Genomic DNA, 16,297 nt, shown 5'->3' on the forward strand with positions numbered 1-16,297 from the left:
TGTAAACCAACTGAGTGTGTGCACAGAAGAGGACTCTCAGAAGTGTGCAGAACTTTCCCTATTGTTATTTTTCCTACACGTGAGTTACACACACACAGATGTAACCCATAAGACTGAAATCCTAGTGACTAAAACGTCTGCATTTTCCACCATGGAGTAATTTCCATGTTCTGTGGTTGGTCTGTGAACAATATATTTTCTCACACAATATACATATTGGACCTTTGCCCTGTTTAAGGATTTGTGGAAATATTCTCTCCCTCTCCTTGACTGTTAGCTGCCAAACTCTCCTGTGTCAGACCATTTCTACTGGAGCAGAGGGAGTCTTCAGAAATTACAGCATCATATGAGACACGGGAGACACAATGGTTAATTGCTCAGCTGCTAACCAAAAGATTGGCAGTTCCAACCCACCAGCCACTCTCTGGGAGAAGGACCTGACAATCTGCTTCTGTAAAGATTTATAGCTTTGGAAACCCTATGGGGAAGTTTTACTCTGTCACATGGGGTCACCATGAATTGAAATCAGCTCAGTGACAACAGGTTTGGGTTCACAGGTAAGACACATTTGCTTAGATCGAGGTCATTGAGGTACAATATATTGGTGATTTTTTAGAAAAGTTAGTAACACTAGACTGCGTCTTCATAGTGCCACAAATGGTTGCAGCAATTAATTTTAAAACTCATACTAATCTGAACAGTGTGTTTATATATAGATGCCGGTGGAGCAGTGATTAAGAGCTAAGGTTGGCAGTTTGAATCCACCAGCTACTCCTTGGAAACCCTATGGGGCAGTTCTTCTCTGTCCTGTAGGGTTGCTATGAGTTGGAATCAACTCAACAGCAACGGGTTTGGTTTGGTTTTGGTTTTATAGATGCCTCAAACTCTCTGTGGGTCCATATGTTCAGAACATTCTTCAACAAATAGCTGTTAGTGGATTATAGTTAATTTATATGCCCTCTCTGAAAGGTCAGTGGTTTGAATCCACCAGCCACTCCTTGGAAACCCTGTGGGGCAGTTCTCTGTCCTATAGGGTGGCTGTGAGTTGTAATCGACTCAGTGGTAACAGGTTTGGTGTTTTGGTTTCCTCCATTAGATTCTAAGCTCTCCTAAGGGCTGTTGTTGTCGTTGGGTGCCGTCAGAGGTGTAACTGGGGCATGGCAGGTAGGGCGCGTGCTCTGGACGCTGCTTCAGGAGGGGCGCTAATGAGCAGTTTCTGTTGGCCATTGAAGTTTCCATGACTAGCTGTGAGAGATCATTCAGCAATTTCAAAGTAATTACCATAGCTGTTATGTTCTGTAGATTGGCCCCTGGGTGCCATCGAGTCGTTTTTGACTCATAGCAGCCCCATGTGTTACAGAGTAGAACTGCCCCATACGGGTTTTTTGGCTGTAATCTATGGAAGCAGATTGCCAGGTCTTTTTTCCACAGAGCCACTGAGTGGGTTCAAACTGCCAGCCTTTCAGTCAGCAGCTGAGCACTTAACCATTTGCACCACCAGGGTTCCTCTTATAAGGGCAGTTTTGTTAAAATAGGAGAATTGAATCTGCTATGTGTGAGACCCTACATTAAAGAAAAGACCATTGCCGTCAAGTCGGTTCCAACTCATGACAATCCCATGGGTGACAGAGTGGAACTGCTCCTTAGGGTTTTCTTGGCTGCAGTCTTTGCAGAAGCACATTGCCAGGCCTTTCTTTTGGAGCACCACTGGGTGGGTTCAGACCTCCAACCATTCAGTTAGTAGCCGAGCACAAACCATTTGCGCCACCCAGGGACCTTTGGAGACCCTGTGCAGTACTGACTAAACCTAGCTGGGAGCAGTTGTCTCCAGTGTCAGCCACTGTCTCATTACAGTGACAGTTTAAATCCTTGGTGTTTGCAGATGTGTCAAAAGAAAGCAGGGTATGCAAGGGACTTTGGCTGAGTGTTAGGTAACTAGTCAAAAACCTGAAGAAAGACTTTTAAAAAAACGCCCGGAAAGGAGATTTAGGTCTCCATCAACGCCTGAAAGGACTTGGGGAATCTTTTCCTTTAAGTAACCCAAATCCATCATGTTGCTACTTAAGCTGGTTTCCCCAGTAAAGCTAGAGAACATCTGGTGAGCACATCTGTGTTGTTGTTAGGTGCCATCAAGTCAGTTCCAATTCATAGCAACTGCATGTACAACAGAATGAAATACCACATGGTCCTGCACCATCCTCACAACCGTTGCTATGTTTGAGCCCGCTGTTGGCAGCCACTGTGTCCATCTGTGTAGTTTTTTCGATGACCCTCTATTTTACCAGGCATGATGTCCTTCTCCAGGGATTGATTCCTCCTGATGACATGTCCACAAAAAGTGAGACGAAGTCTTGCCATCCTTGCTTCTAAGGAGCATTCTGGCTATACTTCTTCCAAGACGGATTTGTTCATTCTTCTGGCAGTTCACCGTATGTTCAATACTCTTTGCCAACACCATAACTCAAATGTGTCATTTCTTCTTCAGGCTTCCTTTTTCATTGTCCAACTTGGCACATGCATATGAGGCAATTGAAATATCATGGCTTGGGTCAGGGGTATCTTAGTCCTCAAAGTGATATCTTTGCTTTTTAACACTTTAGAGAGATCTTTTGCAGCAGATTTGCTCAGTGCAATGTGTCATTTGATTTCTTGACTGCTGCTTCCATGGGCGTTGATTGTGGATCCACGTAAAATCCTTGACAACTTCAACCAACCCTTAACACGTCTGTGTTAGAACCCTTCATGTGCTCTTGAACAGCTATTAGATTCAGAAGAAATTTATCATGTTTAAGACTTCCCATAACATTTCAACTCCAGATTAGTCATCTGTCATGTCAAAAGAATGCACCAATGATTAAAACCCAATGATGCCTGGGAATGAGCAGAATAAATTTGTCTAAAATGAGTAACATATTGTAATTTTTTTTTTTTTTAAGATTTCGTGGCTGCCAAATCAAAGAGTATTTGTATATAGAAGTTCCATTTATTTTCTGTGAATGAAGCAGAAAGTAGGTTCAAAGGTGTCCTTTGGAAAAGCAGCAGAGCCACATGTTTCCATTTCAAAGGTATTGAATTTGGGGGTGAATCAGTAACTGATCATTTTGAAACACTTTTAGTGAAAAATAATTTCCATCACCATCACAAGGCGTCGTGCAGAAAAATAAAGACCTGGTGCATGAAACCTTACAAAACATCATCAATTACTATGTAAATCAAAGCAAAACAGGACTGTTATTCTCATTTTATATTTTAAATAAAACCCAATAATCTGTTTGAACAGCTACGTGAGATCTGCTACTTACAAAATCTAGGCTATTTAAGGAAGTCAAGAGTGACAGCAAATATAATGTTAGTGATAAAACAAATTTGTGCCCTCTGTTTTCTGTTTTTGAGAGAAATGGAATTAAAGACAAAGCACTCCGTTTTGGACAGTTCTTCCGATGTGGAGTTTTACATGTTTACTGTACAGGGAAGGCTTCCCACTGTATATTTGAGTCATTGTTTTGCTACCCGCCCCCCTGAAAGTTGCTAGGTTCCGCTGCAGAGATTTCTAAGGCTGCTTTGTAGGCGCCCGGGACGCATCCACGACCTTCCAAAAGTGGAAGTGAAAGCTCTTGTTTTTCTTCTTCTTTTTTTTTTTTTTTTTGCAACAGTAAATCTGCTAATTTTACAGTCAGTTGAACAGCAATAGATTAATTTGTTTAAAGTCTGCATTCACAAAGAAGACCTGAACGTCAGTGGCTTGAATGCCTGAAACTGCAGCGTGATAGTTGAAGGGTAGACACTCTGACAGCGCGCTCTGGAAGGATGCGGGCCGTCCACTGTCACCTGCTTCTCAGCACAGGTGCTGACCCCACGTTCTGTTCGGGGCCTCCTGACGGGCCAGCGCCTTTGTGTGCTACAGAGAAGGCTTTTCCAATGCCAGGGCCAGTTTTCTCTGGAAGCCACAGGAAGCAGAAGAAAGGAGAGGTTAAGGGCCACCACGAGGGTCGGAATGGGTTAAATTTAGTTAACAGCCGAGGTTATAGCTTTTAACAAGAGCTTCAAGAAAATTATTCGAAGATGCGATTTGTTTCTTCTTTGTCGACCATTATTTTTCTTCTTTTTTTTTTACTCTATTGATAGTGACAGCCTAACAAAGTTTTTATATGCTAGAGGTTTTCATCCTTTAGAGAATAAAGAACTGTGTTCCTATAAAGAGATGCAGGTGGAAGACTTTATAAAGCTTCCATGATTTTCAAATTGGGAGCTTAAAATAGGCTCCCTGCTTGGCTAAGTCAAAAATAATCAGTGAGGGATGTTAAAAAAAATCCACATTAGAAACGGGGTGTGGGGGGATGTTCAGTAGGAAGATGCAGAGGCTCCAACTTCTAGAAGCGTCTTTGTGTGTTTTTACATTCAGCCATTCTAGTAGAATTTTTCTACTGGCCATTCAAAATGACCCAAAAGGCCGCCTCTTAAATACCCGTAGGTATATTTCCTTGCATTAAAGGATAATACCAGCAGAAGGGGGTGCTTATTGTATTTCTATGTAAGCAAAAAAAAAATGGCCCAGACTACTAAGGTCCTTTATGCTCTTAATGTTCAGTGGCTCCATGGTTTCTGTTCAAAGACCGAACTGTATGGAGATTGGCCTTTCAGAAGAGTCACATGAACTCTAACCTTTCAGTTGGCAAGTGTGACTGTGGAGGACCTATGTTGAGTGCCCAGCATCTTACGAAGGTGTCATGTCTTATGAAGCTGCATTTCTATGATAAATAAGAGGCTTGACTTTTTTTTTTTTTTTAATGAGCTGTATCCATTCTTTTAAGGAGCCCTGACGGCATAATGGTTAAGTGCTTGGCTGCTCCCTGAAAGGTTGGCAGTTCAAACTCACTCAGTCGCTCCACAGGAGGAAGACCTGGCAATCTGCTTCCGGAAGGATTACAGCCTAGGAAACCCGACGGGGCAGTTCTACCCTGTCACATGGGGTCGCTATGAGTCACAATCGACTGCACAGCACACAACAACAGCCACAATCCATTCCTTCAGCTGAAGTTTTAGAAGGCTGTGTTTTCTGTGATCAGCAAGTTAAACTCGATCGACAGTTCCAAGTGCCGTGCACTCATATGCATTTGAAAACATGTTTATTTTAGGATGGTGATGACTCATTTAATTATTGTTTGGAAAATACCATGTTTTGTGTAAGTGAATTTGCCAGATACCTAAGCTTGTTGTTGTTAGCTGCTGTCCAATGGGCCTTGACTCATGGCAAGCGACCCCACACACAATGGGATCGGACCACTGTGCTCCATAGGCTTACTTCTCTGATAAACATACAACTTCTTCATTGGTACCATTTTGAATGAAAATGTTTTATATAATGTATTACAGATTTTAGATGCCCTGGTTACACAGTGGTTAAAGCGCTCAGCTGCTAATCGAAAGGTCGGTGGTTCAAAACCACCCAATGGCTCCAAGGGACAAAGACCTGGCGATCTGCTTCTGTAAAGATCACAACCAAGAAAATCCTATGAGGCAGTTCTTCTCTGTCACATGGGGTCACTATGAGTCAGAATCAACTCAGCGGCACCTAACAACAACATTGCAATCACGATCAAGTAACCAACAGCACAAATACAAGTTAATTAGGATCTGTAATGAGTCAGAATGGACTCAAGGGCACACAACAACAAAAAGACAATATAAGGTGCCCTGGTGGCTGAAAGGTTGGCTGTTCAAACCCACCCCGTGGCTCCTGGGGAGAAAGACCTGGCAGTCTGCTCACATACAGATTACAGTTTAGGCAACCCTATGGGGCAGTTCTATTCTGTCCTGTAGGGTTGCTATGAGTCAGAATCGACTTAATGGCAATGAGGTTTATTGCTTTCTGAAGCACAGCACAGTGGATATTTTTTAAGGAACTCTGGGTGTGATGACTATGCATTATTATACAGAGGTGAGTAATGCAATGGCACCTGTATTAAATGCCTCTACACTATGTGGCCCAAACTGCCGTGGTTTTTGAATTTGTAATTCTACTTTTCCTAGGTTTTCTGACTGTTCCCTGGCCAGTATAGTGTCAGCGACTGCTTGCTGCTGTAATTGCCTGCCTGCTTGGAATAGTTCTCCCCACTTCTAAAGCTCTGCTCACAGTCAAATTCCGTCTCGCTTGGCCTAATGCAGGGGCTGCCTAAGGGGTCTTCCAGCTCTCTGTCTCCCTGACTCCAAATAAGCTCACACCCCACTGCCAGGATAGTCTTTGTTTCAGTACAACTTCATTCTCACCATTTCCTTGCCAGAAAAGTTTTGACAATTGTGAGTTTCCACCCTAGAGTTTATGGCCCTCTGCAACATCTCTGTAACCTACCATAGTCAAGCAGTTGATTAGTTTGCCTGCTGTGCCCGGGTCCCTGTCGTAGAGTCTCCACTCCTGTACACAGCCCATAAAAAGGCAGCCCTACGGTCCAATTAGTCCAGTTAGCTCTGGGCTGCTACCTGAAAGGTTGGTAGTTCAAACCTACCAGTGGCTCCAAAAGAGAAAAGCCCTGGAGATCTGCTGCCATAGAGATTACAGCCTAGAAAACCCTATGGGGCAGTTCTACTCTTGTCATATAGGGTTGCTAATGGGTGTCCTGTCCCCTCCCCTTTCTTGTTCATAACTGATTGGAGTGGCGTAGAAGCCTGACCTACAAGGAACTGATCCATAGCCTGTGACAACTTGAGAATTTGAACCGGGAGACTAATTGAGTGACAAAGTGTACTTGTGGCAGAGATACCGATTGAATGATCACCCTTCTCTTCTTTCCCAGGCTGTAACTGGGCACATGCTGCCCAGAATAAAGACCATGTTCAGTCTCCCTTCCAGATAGGTGTGCCGTAGGACCAAGCTCTGGCCAATGGGATACATGAAGCCAGACAACCAAAAGTCTGGGACAGTTCTAGTATATGTTTGTTAAAAAACAAACAAAACCAAACCCATTGCTGTCAAGTGGATTCTGACTCATAGTGACCCTACAGGATGGAGTAGAGCTGCCCCGTAGGGTTTCCAAGGAGTGGCTGGTAGATTCGAACTGCCGACCTTTTGGTTAGCAGCTGCGCTCTTAACCACTGTGCCACCCAGGGCTCCTTATGCCTGTTGGCCTGGTATAATTTTTTTTCGGCATGAACAAAGCTTTATTGAGAAAAAGCTTGCGAGCGGAGACAAAGGGACGATATACACTAGCCTTCGTCTCCCCGAAGAAAGGATTGGCTGGGCTTATAAAGGTTTTAAGGCGGAAAAAAGGCATCATCTTTATTCATGAAAGAGGTGGGGTTATGAAGATTAGGTGAGCGCCCTAGAGGTAGTTCAAGATGGAACCCGTAACAAAGACTCGTGGGACTGGATGGACTTGTTATGGGGTGCCGTGCCTGCGCAGTTCCGTCGTGGTGCTGGCTCGATTCCTGTCGCCAGTCTGTCGGTCACCTTGCAGATGTCTGCGCATGCTTCAGGGACAAGATCGGGCTGATTCTTCTGAAAAGCGTCAAGGAAGTACATTGAGAGCTGGGTGGGTTCTCCTTTCATTATTGCATGTTCCAAGAGAATGGATTTTGTGTCATTAGTTAAGCACATGTTTTTAGTTCAGGGTCCTTTGCCTAGGGGCTCAGTCCCTTTTTCCCTTCCCTATCTCATCCCCCCCGAGAGATTTCATACTAATAATTCTTTATGAGGGTGTAGGGGTGGAGGTCTCTTCTGTAACTGCTTCAAGCTGACACGGGTTGTTGGCCTGCCAGCAGAGTAGAAATCTCTCCCTACTCTGTCTAATGGTTGGGATGGCTCTTCACCAGGGAGGGGCTGAAAGCCCTGCACCATTAATTGTAAATGGAACTGTTGGAGTCTAGATAAGACAAATCGGGCGAGTAGTTTAAAAAAAGGCACGGCCAAAAAGAAGCAAGAGGAGAAGGGCAACAGCGGGTCCCAGCAGGGGTAAAAACCAAGTTAGTGAAGGTAAAAAGCTTTTATCTGTTGCCAGATGCTATTGCTGTCTCTTGGTCCTTGAAGCAGACCCAGCAGTTAGTTAGGTTGGCTCCCAAGCTGAAGCCCGGGACAGCTGTACCAAAGAGTTGTCGTCCCACTGGGCCTTTTGCTCAATTAAAGTGAAAACGGGAGTAAGGAGGAGGAGTACAAGCAAGGGGCTGGCCGTTTTTGGTTAGGGTTTCTACCCAGCACGGGCAAAAATGGTCCTTCTCGGGAGGATTTCCTTGACGGCAAAAGGCAAGCAATATTAACAAGAGCAGAATAGCAAACAGTGTTCCTATTAGAGTAGGAAGGCGAGGCATTGCTTATCTCTGTGATCTTTTTTGCTTCTAAATAAGAACTTCAGGGCTTCCATGGGCTCGCAGGTGTACTGATGTTTTCCGGTAAGTGTGCCTTCTTCATTCAGGACATAAGGTTTAACTTGGGAGTTATGCAGCCAGGGGTGACTCCTTTTAGCTTTACTGCAGTTGGTGTTGTAAGGACAACCTGGAAGGGCCTGGCCCTGGTATAATTATTATTAACATCCTCTGTTACAAGTGTTCCAGTTTTGCTGACATATTATCTGGTCACCCTAAATAAGCAGATACGGTGCATAGAAATTCAGGGACGTTCTCTTCAAAAGCAAATGTGCTCTTCTCCCCCTCCTCCTTTCTGCTGGCTGAAAGGTGGACCTGACGGCTGAGGAGTGATTACCTGAGGGGTAATGGAATGAGATGGGAGGAACCTGGCTCCTGATGCCATGGTGAGCCATACCAGCCCTAAGCTCACCACCTGTGGATTTCTGGAACATGAGAGAGAAATAACCTTTTATCTTACAGCTGAATCTACACCCAACCAACACAGTACTTGAACTAAAAAATCTTAGGAAGTTGTTTCTTTCATGATACAAGCCAATGCCACGCGCACCCTGGATTTATTCAAGCTGATGAAATTGTGTCTCAAGAAAGAAGAGATTGACACAGATGTGCAGAAGGAGCCATGAAGAAAGATAAGCATCTGAGACCCTCTGAGAGATGGAGGAAGTAGCCTCGTTTCTAACTTTCTAATTCCAGTCCCCATGGGTTCCTTGTCTATAGATCACTCTTGACCCAAAAATACCAAACCAGTTCCTGTGGAATCAATTCCAGCTCATGGCAACCCCATGTGTGCCAGAGTACAGCTGTGCTCCACAGTATTTTCAATAGCTGATTTTTTGCAATAATATCTCCAAGTCTTTCTTTCGAGTGCCTCTGAGTGGATTTGAACCTCCAACCTTTCAGTTAGCAGCTGAGCATGTTAATCATTTGCACCACCGACGGACTGTTAGGTGGACGTTTTTTAGGGTAGCTTTCTGTTCATTGCAGCCAGACATATTTAACTCTCTCTTCACCCAGCACTGCCCAGCGGCCAAACTGTACGACACACTGTTCCCTAACCGTGTGTCTTCTACCTCGGAGCCTGTGTTCATGCCATACCTTCTGCCTAGAACACAGAACCATCTTTCAAGCCCTAGCCCAAGTATCTCCTCTCCGGAAAACCTTTCCTTAGCCCAGCCAGGTGAATTTCTCCCTTCTACAGAGACCCTGCTGTTTTACTTATACCTCTCCTGTGGCATTTGTTTTGTTTCCTGACTTTAATATAGCTACTTGAATGCTTAGTATATCCCACCGTCTCCACTGTCAGCAACTTAATGGCAGAGGCCGTACCATCACTAGTTTTCGTGTTGCCTAGAGCAGCCTGCTCCTGACTTGCGTCTCATTAACGTGCATTAAGTACTCATTAGGGAGCGAGTCCCTGAGTGCTGCAAACGGTTAAGCGCTCAACTACTAACCAAAAGGTTGGCAGTTCAAACCCACCGAGAGGTGCCTTGGAAGAAAGGCCTGGTGATTTGCTTCCAAAAGGTCACAGGCTTGAAAACCCCTATAGAGCAGTTCTACTCTACACACATGGGGTCGCCATGAGTTGGAATTGACTGGACAGCAATTAACAAGTATTCGTTGAACAACTGTGGATTGTAAAATACACGGCGGAGCCTTTTCAATGGACTCTTAAAGAAGGGAAGTAAGAGACAATGGACTCATCTTTGAGTAGAGTGTATGAGTTTGGTGCAGTACTTTGTTCTTTAATGTTGTCTCCTTCTTTCCCAGACTTCAAGTTGTGTTCCAAATACAATAGGGTATTTAATAAGAGACCACTATGAGCTCTAGAGGTGCAGTGGTTAAGCGTTTGGCTACTAACCAAAAGGTCAGCAGTTTGAACCCATCCAGCAGCTCCATGGGAGGAAGACCTGTTGTTTGCTCCCATAAAGATTAACAGCCTAGAAAACCCTGTGGGACAGGTCTGCTCTGTCCTGTAGGGTTGTTTTGAGTCAGAATCAACTTGTCGGCACACGACTACCACCACCACCACAACAATATTTTTATTACAGTTTTAGGAGAAATCTTTCTTTTATTTTTTTTTTAATAAAGTAAAAAACTGACAAAGTACAAAAAGTAAAGTTTTTTATTATTGTAGTTTAGTTAAAGGTTTACAGAACAAACTAGCTTCTCATTAAACTGTTAGTACACATATTGTTTTGTAACATTGGTGCCAACCCCGTGACATGTCAGCACTCTCCCCTTCTTGAACTTGGATTCCCTATTACTAGCTTTCCTATCTCCTAGGATGAACCTTTCTATATCAGCGTGGGAAGTTCTGATGAGCTAGGCATATTTTATTAAAACGAATCTCTATACTAAGTATCGTGTTTACTACTGTAGGAATTTACAAGTACTGAGTTAGAAGCACAGAGAGAGGTCTGTAGCTTATAGGGGAGTAACAGCTAGGACCTTGGATTTCCTCACCTTAATTACTACATTAGCAACTCTGTAATCTGCAACCCACATTCAGTATAATCAGCATCATAATTGTCAAAGGGATTATTAAATGCTCACATACGTGTGACACTAGGTTGTCCTTGCTACACCCAAGACGGAAAGATATGGACTGGTCCACAACGCAGTAGAAAATCCAGCCTAACCACTTCTTTAATTTTCTGTACATGACTGATAGATTTTTACAACTGACTTAGTCAAATGTTTTAGTGTTAACACTCAAACATGCAAAACTAGACATCATAAAATGCATGCATGTGTAATTATAACAGCATTAAAGGTAACTTTAGATGTTACTAGGAGAGAATGCACCCGAATAATGTGGGCTAATTAAAAAAGTATACTCCCCTCACATTTATTTTTCGTCACTTATAGGCTATGATTGATAGCCATTGGCAATTCATCGCTAATAATTGGTCCTCACAAGTAGACCAATAACATCATCATAAACAGAGAAAAGATTGAAGTTGTCAAGGATTTCATTTTGCTTCGATCCACAATCAACACCCATGGAAGCAGCAGTCAAGAAATCAGACAACACATTGCACTGGGCAAAGCTGCTGCGAGAGATCTCTTTAAAGTGTTAAAAAGCAAAGATGTCACTTAAAGAACTGAGGTGTGCCTGACCCAAGCTATGGTGTTTTTAATCACCTCAAATGCATGTGAAAGCTGGACAGTGAATAAGGAAGACCAAGGAAGAATTGATGCCTTTGAATTATGGTGTTGGCAAAGACTGTTGAATATACCATGGACTGCCAGAAGAATGAACAAATCTGTCTTGGAAGAAGTACAGCCAGAATTCTCATTGGAAGCAAGGATGGCAAGACTTTGTCTCATGTACTTTGGACATATTATCAGGAGGGACTAGTCCCTGGAGAAGGACATCATACCTGGTAAAATGGAGGGTCATCGAAAAAGAGGGAGACCCTCAATGAGATAGATTGACACAGTGGCTGCAACAGTGGGCTCAAACATAGCAACGATTGTGAGGATGGTGCAGGACCAGGCAGTATTTCGTTCTGTTGCACGTAGGGTCACTATGAGTTGGAATCAACTCGATGACACCTAGCAACAACATAGACTATGATTAATAAATAGCCACTGGCCATTCATAATACCCTTTCCACATCCAGCCAGAGTGTCTGCCACGCTGGTGTGTGCATAAGTCATTTGAATTCATAATAGTTTAAGTTGTAAATGTTGCAAGTGATTTTAGTTATTTATTTTTATTTTTTTTCTTTTTTACGAGTTAACTGTCCTCCAGCTCACTTGCATACTCATGTTGTTGTAAGTAGTTGCCGTTGAGTCGGCTCTGACTCATGGCGACCTTATGTGTAACAGAATGAAATGTTACCCAGTCCTGTGCCGTATTTTCATGATCTTTGGTATGTTTGAGCCCATGGTTTTGGCTATTGTGTCAATCCATCTCATTAAGAGTTTCCTTCGTTTTCTGAGCGTCCGCTTTACCAAACATAATATCCTTTTCTAGCAATTGGTCTTTCCTGATGCAGTGCAGCGAATTGTTATTATATGGCCCTTCTAGCTATAGTCTTTTAACTCTCACGAAATGATTGGGTGGGACTATATCATCAAGAAGAAGAACCAGGAGTGGAGCACATCCTTTGGACCCAGGGTCCCTCCACTGAGAACCTTCTAGACCCAAGAGAAAGGACTGTAACACTGGAGATGGCGAGAAGTGGTGGCAGGCACAGCAGAATCCATTGGCAAAGAAACAGCAGAAGCAGAACTAAGAGACTGGTACAGGATGGTGCAGTGGGCTTCCCCCAGAGCGAAAGAGCTGAGAGCCTTTGGGCAGGGGGCTTGCTGGCTGAGTGGGATGCCTCCAGGCACTTGTTGGTGGAGCTAAAGAGCTTTGTAACACTTGCCTGAGCAGAGCAGAGGCCAGGCTGGGAGAGAGGCCTGCCTGCGGGCACAGCCAAGAAGAAGATGTCCTGATTGAAGAACTGTATCCTGAGTTGTTCCCATTACTTCCAAGTTAATCCTGATCCCAAGTTGTAACCTGTTACTTCCCAAATAAACCCCATAATTGTGAGTATTGTCTGTGAGTTCTGTGTGTCCATTGCAACGAATTATTGAACCCAGCAGAGAAGTAAAGAGTGCCATGGGGGGGATGACTGATGTCAGAATTGTCAGAAAGGTTGGAGAGTGGAGGTATGTCTGACCTCCACCTCATGGGAATCAGCTTTGGGCTGATGCTGATTATGATTCTCCTCTCCTCCTCTAAAGTTAGGTGAGGTCTGACACCCCTGTTGATATGTCTAAAGTAAGTGAGTCAAAGTATTGCCATCCTCCCTTCTAAGAAGCATTCTTGTTTGTAGTTCTTCTAAGACTGGTTTGTTCATTCTCTGGCAGTTCATAGTATATTCAATATTCTTCGCCAGCACCATAGTTGGAATGCATAAATTCTGCATCAGTCTTCCTTTTTTATTGTCCTGTTTTCACATGCATATCAGGTGATTGAAAAGACCATGGCTTGGGTGAGGCACAAGTCTTTGTTGAATGGAAGAGGAGACTGAGCAGTTACAATTGGCATAACAGGAGCTGCATCTTAGCCAAACCTATTAAGTCTAGGCCATAGCCTACTTCCTGGACACGCAGCGTTTGGGAGGAGAGCTTGCGTGTATCGTGCTATCCCCAAAGGGCAAGAACTGCTTTTCCAGGCAAAGAAAATGGTGTAGATGAAGGGACAAAATGAAGACTGAGAAACACACTAATACCGTTCATGTAACAAATTCAAAGAAGAAAACAGGACAGTGAAGAATTCTACGTCATGTAAAGAGAGGTGAAGAGTTGCACGGCAGCCTGCTGTTGTCAATATGGCGCAGCCACCTAGAGTACAGACGAGCCAGGTGACTTAAGTTCAGGCTCCAGCTGGTTTGCCCTTTGTGTGTTCTTGGGAAGTTATTTAATCTCTGTAAACCTCTGTTTCCTCATTTGTTACGTGAGGATTGTTGTTGTTGGGTGCCGTTTTGTCGATTCCAACTCATAGCAACCCCACAGGACAGAACAGAACTGCCTCATAGGGTTTTCTAGGGTGTAATCTTTACGGGAGCAGATTGCCGGGTCTTTCTCCTGTGGAGCCACTGGGTGGGTTCAAACCGCCAGCCTTTCGGTTAGCAGCATAGCAGAAGTATTTTCCACATGGACTTTTTTTTCCTAAAGTCATTTAAAACTGGGTTATAAAAATAATCTTCCTCATATTCTTTCATTTTAATTTTTATTTAATTTTAATTCATTTTTTCTTAATACTTAATATTTTTAGCATGGCTTTATTTTCATAGGATTTGTTGGTCAAGGGAACATTGTAATTACAAGTAGCCTATGGATTTGTATACATTTACTTACTATTTTTTTCAAAGAAACAGAATAGTATTTAAAATGGACATGTGATCTCAATATTAAATCTAAAAGCTGATTTAAAAATTTTTTTAAATAACTTTGTTGTTGTTGAGAATGCATACAGCAGAACATACACACCAGTTCAACAGTTTCTATGTGTACGATTCAGTGACATGGATTACATTCTTCAAGTTGTGCAACCATTCTCACCCTGTTTTTCTGAGTTGTTCCTCCCCTATTAACGTAAACTTACTGCCCCCTAAGGTTCCTATCTAATCTTTCGAGTTGCTGTTGTCACTTCGATCCCATATAGGTAGCTCTTAAAAGAGCACAATGCTCAAGGCAGACATTTTTTACTAGTTAAGTTAAACTATTGTTTGGTTTTAAGAAAACGTTGGGTTATTTTTGGCTTAAGTGATAAAGATTATCTCAGGGCAGTAGTCTCAGGGGTTCATCCAGCCTTCATGACTCCAGAAAGTCTGGATTCCATCAGAATTTGAAATTATGTTCTACATTTCCCCCCTTTTGATCATGATTCTTCTATAGAATCTTTGATCAAAATGTTCAGTAATGGTAGCTGGGTACCATCCAGTTCTTCTGGTCTCATGGCAAAGGAGGCAGTTGTTCATGGAGGCAATTAGCCACATATTCCATTTCCTCCTCCTATTCCTGACCCTCCTTCCTCTTCTGTTGCTCAAGGCAAGTAGAGACCAATTGTTGTGACTTGGATGGCTGCTTACAAGCTTTTAAGACCTCAGGCACTACGCAGTGAACAAAGAGGTAGAATAAAAGCTGATTTTTAAAAGCATTAATAAAAAAGTTTTAAATGTTCACAATGTTTAAGGATTTGAGAAACCAAAATAGAAATGCAAATCAAAACCATGATGAGATACCACGTCACACCCACTAAAAACCATAGAGTTGATTCCGACTCATGGTGACCCTGTATGTGTCAGAATTAGAACAGTGCTCCATAGCGTTTTCAATGGCTGTAATCTTTATGGAAGTATATCACCAGGCCTTTCTTCCAAGGCAGCTCTGGGTGGATTCCAACCACCAACCTTTAGGCTAGTAGCCAAGTGCAAACCATTTGCGCTACTCAGGGACTCCATCACACCCACTAGGATGGCTAGACAAACAACAGCAAGAGTTGGCGAGGCTGTGGAGAAATTGGTACACTTGTATATTGCTGGTGGGAATGTAAATGGTACAGCCACTTTAGAAAATAGTTTGGTAGTTTCTCAAAAAGTTTAACATAAACTTAACCATATAACCAAGAAATTCCATCCCTAGGTTTCTAATCAAGAGAAATAAAAACACATGTCCACACAAAAATTTGCCCATAATGTTCATAGCAGAATTATTTATAATAACCAAAAGTGGAAATAACCCAAATATCTATCAACTGATGAATGGATAAACAAAATGTGGTATACCCATACAGTGGGATATTATAAAACAATTTTTTAAAAAAGATGTACCAATACATGGATGAACCTCAAAAACATTACGGTCAGTGAAAGAAGCTAGACACAAAAGAACAGGTATTGTGATTCCATTTATATGAAATGTCCAATAAAAGGTCAATATATAGAGACAGAAGGTAGATTAGTGGTTGCTTAGGTCTGGGGGTGGAAATGGGAAGTGATTGTAAAAGGACAAGAGGTTCTGTATGAGACCACTGTTGTAAGAACTCAAGAAAAGGTTGAAACAGAAGAAAACATGCTTTGATGGTTATGAAGGTGGGGAAGGAGGGAGAGGGGAATTTACTAACTAGATAGTAGACAAGAATCATCTTAGGTGAAGGGAAGGACAACACACAATACGGGGAAGTCAGCACAACTGGACTAAAGCAAAAGCTAAGACATTTCCTGAACACAGCCAAACACTTCAAGCGACAGAGTAGCAGGGGCTGGGGTCTGCAGACCATGGTTTCAGGGGACATAGAGGTCAACTGGCATAGCAAAGTTTATTAATAAAATGTTCTGCGTCCCGCTTTGGTGAGTGGCGTCTGGGGTCTAAAAAGCTTGCAAGCGGCTATCTAAGATGCATCAGTTGGTCCCAACCCAGTTGGAGCAAAGGGGAATGA

Source organism: Trichechus manatus, unplaced genomic scaffold (assembly GCF_000243295.1).
Source record: "Trichechus manatus latirostris isolate Lorelei unplaced genomic scaffold, TriManLat1.0 scaffold00168, whole genome shotgun sequence".
NCBI lineage: Eukaryota > Metazoa > Chordata > Mammalia > Sirenia > Trichechidae > Trichechus > Trichechus manatus.